The sequence below is a fragment of the Engystomops pustulosus genome, unplaced genomic scaffold, assembly GCF_040894005.1.
Source record: "Engystomops pustulosus unplaced genomic scaffold, aEngPut4.maternal MAT_SCAFFOLD_214, whole genome shotgun sequence".
In the NCBI taxonomy this organism is placed as follows: domain Eukaryota; kingdom Metazoa; phylum Chordata; class Amphibia; order Anura; family Leptodactylidae; genus Engystomops; species Engystomops pustulosus.
In genome coordinates, this window is record NW_027285094.1 from 36944 (window position 1) to 43134 (window position 6191).

Genomic DNA, 6191 nt, shown 5'->3' on the forward strand with positions numbered 1-6191 from the left:
AGTGGAAGGTGGTGAGAACTATAAAATCTAAAAAATATCAATAGATATCACCTGGAGGCGGGAAGGGGAATAATTTTTAAAAGCAAAGTTAAAAATCAAATTTCAGGCTGATCCCTTTCAGGGGAAATGCCTCAAAATAAGGAAAGGAGGTCAGTAGTGTGTGTGGCCTTCCTACAACACCTGGGCATGCTCCTGATGAGGTCAGTATTGTGTGTGGCCTTCACGTGCCTGTATGACCTTCCTACAACACCTGGGCATGCTCCTGATGAGGCTCAGTAGTGTGTGTGACCTCCACATGTCTGTATGACCTTCCTACAACACCTGGGCATGCTCCTGATGAGGTCAGTAGTGTGTGTGGCCTTCACGTGCCTGTATGACCTTCCTACAACACCTGGGCATGCTCCTGATGAGGCTCAGTAGTGTGTGTGGCCTCCACGTGCCTGTATGACCTTCCTACAACACCTGGGCATGCTCCTGATGAGGCTCAGTATTGTGTGTGGCCTCCACGTGCCTGTATGTCCTCCCTACAACACCTGGGCATGCTCCTGATGAGACGCAGTATTGTGTGTGGCCTCCACGTGCCTGTATGACCTCCCTACAACACCTGGGCATGCTCCTGATGAGGTCAGTAGTGTGTGTGGCCTCCACGTGCCTGTATGACCTCCCTGCAACACCTGGGCATGCTCCTGATGAGGCTCAGTAGTGTGTGTGGCCTCCATGTGCCTGTATGACCTCCCTGCAACACCTGGGCATGCTCCTGATGAGGCTCAGTATTGTGTGTGGCCTCCATGTGCCTGTATGTCCTCCCTACAACACCTGGGCATGCTCCTGCCGAGGTCAGTATTGTGTATGACCTCCACTTGCCTGTATGACCTCCCTACAACACCACGGCATGCTCCTGATGAGGTCAGTATTGTGTATGGCCTCTACGTGCCTGTATGACCTCCCTACTACACCTGGGCATAATCCTGATGAGGATCAGTATTGTGTGTAGCCTCCATGTGCCTGTATGTCCTCCCTACAACATCTGGGCATGCTCCTGATGAGGTCAGTAGTGTGTGTGTGGCCTCCATGTGCCTGTATGTCCTCCCTACAACACCTGGGCATGCTCCTGATGAGGCTCAGTATTGTGTGTGGCCTCCATGTGCCTGTATGCCCTCCCTACAACACCTGGGCATGCTCCTGATGAGGTCAGTAGTGTGTGTGGCCTCCATGTGGCTGTATGACCTCCCAACAACACCTAGGCATGCTCCTGATAAGGTCAGTATTGTGTGTGGCCTCCATGTGCCTGTATGACCTCCCTACAACACCTGGGCATGCTCCTGATGAGGTCAGTAGTGTGTGTGGCCTCCATGTGCCAGTATGTCCTCCCTACAACACCTCGGCATGCTCCTGATGAGGCTCAGTATTGTGTGTGGCCTCCATGTGGCTGTATGTCCTCCCAACAACACCTGGGCATGCTCCTGATGAGGCTCAGTATTGTGTGTGGCCTCCATGTACCTGTATGACCTCTCTACAACACCTGGGCATGTTCCTGATGAGGCTCAGTAGTGTGTGTGGCCTCCATGTGCCAGTATGTCCTCCCTACAACACCTCGGCATGCTACTGATGAGGTCAGTAGTGTGTGTGGCCTCCATGTGGCTGTATGTCCTCCCAACAACACCTGGGCATGCTCCTGATGAGGCTCAGTAGTGTGTGTGGTCTCCACGTGCCTGTATGACGTCCCTACAACACCTGGACATGCTCCTGATGAGGTCAGTAGTGTGTGTGGCCTCCACGTGCCTGTATGACCTCCCTACAACAACTGGACATGCTCCTGATGAGGCTCAGTATTGTGTGTGGCCTCCATGTGCCTGTATGACCTCCCTATAACACCTGGGCATGCTCCTGATGAGGTCAGTAGTGTGTGTGGCCTCCATGTGCCAGTATGTCCTCCCTACAACACCTGGGCATGCTCCTGATGAGGTCAGTAGTGTGTGTGGCCTCCATGTGCCAGTATGTCCTCCCTACAACACCTGGGCATGCTCCTGATGAGGTCAGTAGTGTGTGTGGCCTCCATGTGCCAGTATGTCCTCCCTACAACACCTGGGCATGCTCCTGATGAGGTCAGTAGTGTGTGTGGCCTCCATGTGCCAGTATGTCCTCCCTACAACACCTGGGCATGCTCCTGATGAGGCTCAGTAGTGTGTGTGGCCTCCATGTGGCTGTATGACCTCCCAACAACACCTGGGCATCCTCCTGATGAGGTCAGTATTGTGTGTGTGTGTGTGTGTGTGTGTGTGTGTGGCAAAAGAGACAAAAACAACAGCCAAATAGGATGAAAACAGGGAAATAGTCTGTGGTCACCACCTACAGAACCGCTCCTTTATAGGCGTAGTCTTGTTAATTCCCGGAATTTCTACCTGTTGTTGTGCAAATGTAACAGACAACGGGAGAAATTGACTCACAATCGGTGCTGATTCATAACGGGAGCACAGTCATTAGGGGAGTAGAATAGAGCAGAACTAATGACGGATAAATCCTGCTGGGGGATGTCTTTGGTAGCTGTGGGGTTGTACTTTGGACCAGCTATTAGTAGGAGGTCTCTCATGTACATCACCTGTATGATGGGGACGTCTCATACATGAAGCGACATCCCCACCATACAGGTGATGTCCATGAGAGACGTCCCCATCATACAGGTGATGTACATGAGAGACCTCCCCATCATACAGGTGATGTACATGAGAGACCTCCCCATCATACAGGTGATGTACATGAGAGACCTCCCCACCATACAGGTGATGTACATGAGAGACCTCCCCATCATACAGGTGATGTACATGAGAGACCTCCCCACCATACAGGTGATGTCCATGAGAGACGTCCCCACCATACAGGTGATGTACATGAGAGACGTCCCCATCATACAGGTGATGTACATGAGAGACCTCCCCATCATACAGGTGATGTACATGAGAGACCTCCCCACCATACAGGTGATGTACATGAGAGACCTCCCCATCATACAGGTGATGTACATGAGAGACCTCCCCACCATACAGGTGATGTACATGAGAGACGTCCCCATCATACAGGTGATGTACATGAGAGACCTCCCCACCATACAGGTGATGTACATGAGAGACGTCCCCATCATACAGGTGATGTCCATGAGAGACGTCCCCATCATACAGGTGATGTACATGAGAGACCTCCCCATCATACAGGTGATGTCCATGAGAGACGTCCCCATCATACAGGTGATGTACATGAGAGACGTCCCCATCATACAGGTGATGTACATGAGAGACGTCCCCATCATACAGGTGATGTACATGAGAGACCTCCCCATCATACAGGTGATGTACATGAGAGACCTCCCCACCATACAGGTGATGTACATGAGAGACGTCCCCACCATACAGGTGATGTCCATGAGAGACGTCCCCATCATACAGGTGATGTACATGAGAGACGTCCCCATCATACAGGTGATGTACATGAGAGACGTCCCCATCATACAGGTGATGTACATGAGAGACGTCCCAATCATACAGGTGATGTACATGAGAGACCTCCCCATCATACAGGTGATGTACATGAGAGACCTCCCCACCATACAGGTGATGTACATGAGAGACGTCCCCATCATACAGGTGATGTACATGAGACCTCCCCATCATACAGGTGATGTACATGAGAGACCCCCCCCCCCCATCATACAGGTGATGTACATGAGAGACCTCCCCATCATACAGGTGATGTACATGAGAGACGTCCCCATCATACAGGTGATGTACATGAGAGACGTCCCCATCATACAGGTGATGTCCATGAGAGACGTCCCCATCATACAGGTGATGTCCATGAGAGACGTCCCCATCATACAGGTGATGTACATGAGAGACCTCCCCATCATACAGGTGATGTCCATGAGAGACGTCCCCATCATACAGGTGATGTACATGAGAGACCTCCCCACCATACAGGTGATGTCCATGAGAGACCTCCCCACCATACAGGTGATGTCCATGAGAGACCTCCCCACCATACAGGTGATGTACATGAGAGACCTCCCCACCATACAGGTGATGTACATGAGAGACCTCCCCACCATACAGGTGATGTACATGAGACCTCCCCATCATACAGGTGATGTACATGAGAGACCTCCCCACCATACAGGTGATGTACATGAGAGACCTCCCCACCATACAGGTGATGTACATGAGAGACGTCCCCACCATACAGGTGATGTACATGAGAGACGTCCCCATCATACAGGTGATGTACATGAGAGACGTCCCCATCATACAGGTGATGTACATGAGACCTCCCCATCATACAGGTGATGTACATGAGAGACGTCCCCATCATACAGGTGATGTACATGAGAGACGTCCCCACCATACAGGTGATGTACATGAGAGACGTCCCCATCATACAGGTGATGTACATGAGAGACGTCCCCATCATACAGGTGATGTACATGAGAGACGTCCCCATCATACAGGTGATGTACATGAGAGACGTCCCCATCATACAGGTGATGTACATGAGAGACGTCCCCATCATACAGGTTATATACACAGCTGCATGAAGAGACGCCCCCAACACATAAGTCACCAGACAGTGGACATTACAGATCAGAGCAGAACATCTGCCTCACACTCAGCTTTCAGGACTCACATGTCCTATCTTTTCCCGTGTTACGGCGGTGTGCGCCATATGTTCCTATGGAAAGGGGCGATTGTGAGCGGCGCTCTCCTCGTGCGTTGCATGCCGTGCTATGGTACGGCGGGCAACGGCAGTGTGAATGTAGCCTTAGGCTGGCGCCACACGTAGTGCTTTGTCTGCGCTTACAAAGTCGCTCCCACCGGGGCGGATCCGGCCCGATGACATTGGCATTTCTATGGAAACGCCTGCGATCGGGAATGAGCCGCCGGTGTTTTGCGTGTTTTGCGATCGGTGGGTGCGGCTTTGTCTGCGTTTGCAAACACAGACAAAGCGGCACGTGTGGCACCAGCCTCACTGATACTGTGGCCTCAGGATTGTGCAGGGGAGGTCCAGTCCGTGAAAACAGGACCCCTGCGCTGGTCAGATCTTGTGCCCCCTGTACATAGATGCTCTCAGTCTCGGGCCCCTGTACACAGATGCTCTCAGTCTCGGGCCCCTGTACACAGATGCTCTCAGTCTCGGGCCCCTGTACACAGATGCTCTCAGTCTCGGGCCCCTGTACACAGATGCTCTCAGTCTCGGGCCCCTGTACACAGATGCTCTCAGTCTCGGGCCCCTGTACACAGATGCTCTCAGTCTCGGGCCCCTGTACACAGATGCTCTCAGTCTCGGGCCCCTGTACACAGATGCTCTCAGTCTCGGGCCCCTGTACACAGATGCTCTCAGTCTCGGGCCCCTGTACACAGATGCTCTCAGTCTCGGGCCCCTGTACACAGATGCTCTCAGTCTCGGGCCCCTGTACACAGATGCACTCAGTCTCGGGCCCCTGTACACAGATGCACTCAGTGTCGGGCCCCTGTACACAGATGCACTCAGTGTCGGGCCCCTGTACACAGATGCACTCAGTGTCGGGCCCCTGTACACAGATGCACTCAGTGTCGGGCCCCTGTACACAGATGCACTCAGTGTCGGGCCCCTGTACACAGATGCACTCAGTCTCGGCCCCCTGTACACAGATGCTCTCAGTCTCGGGCCCCTGTACACAGATGCACTCAGTCTCGGGCCCCTGTACACAGATGCTCTCAGTCTCGGGCCCCTGTACACAGATGCTCTCAGTCTCGGGCTCCTGTACACAGATGCTCTCAGTCTCGGGCCCCTGTACACAGATGCTCTCAGTCTCGGGCCCCCTGTACACAGATGCTCTCAGTCTCGGGCCCCTGTACACAGATGCTCTCAGTCTCGGGCCCCTGTACACAGATGCTCTCAGTCTCGGGCTCCTGTACACAGATGCTCTCAGTCTCGGGCCCCCTGTACACAGATGCTCTCAGTCTCGGGCCCCCTGTACACAGATGCTCTCAGTCTCGGGCCCCCTGTACACAGATGCTCTCAGTCTCGGGCCCCCTGTACACAGATGCTCTCAGTCTCGGGCCCCCTGTACACAGATGCTCTCAGTCTCGGGCCCCCTGTACACAGATGCTCTCAGTCTCGGGCCCCCTGTACACAGATGCTCTCAGTCTCGGGCCCCCTGTACA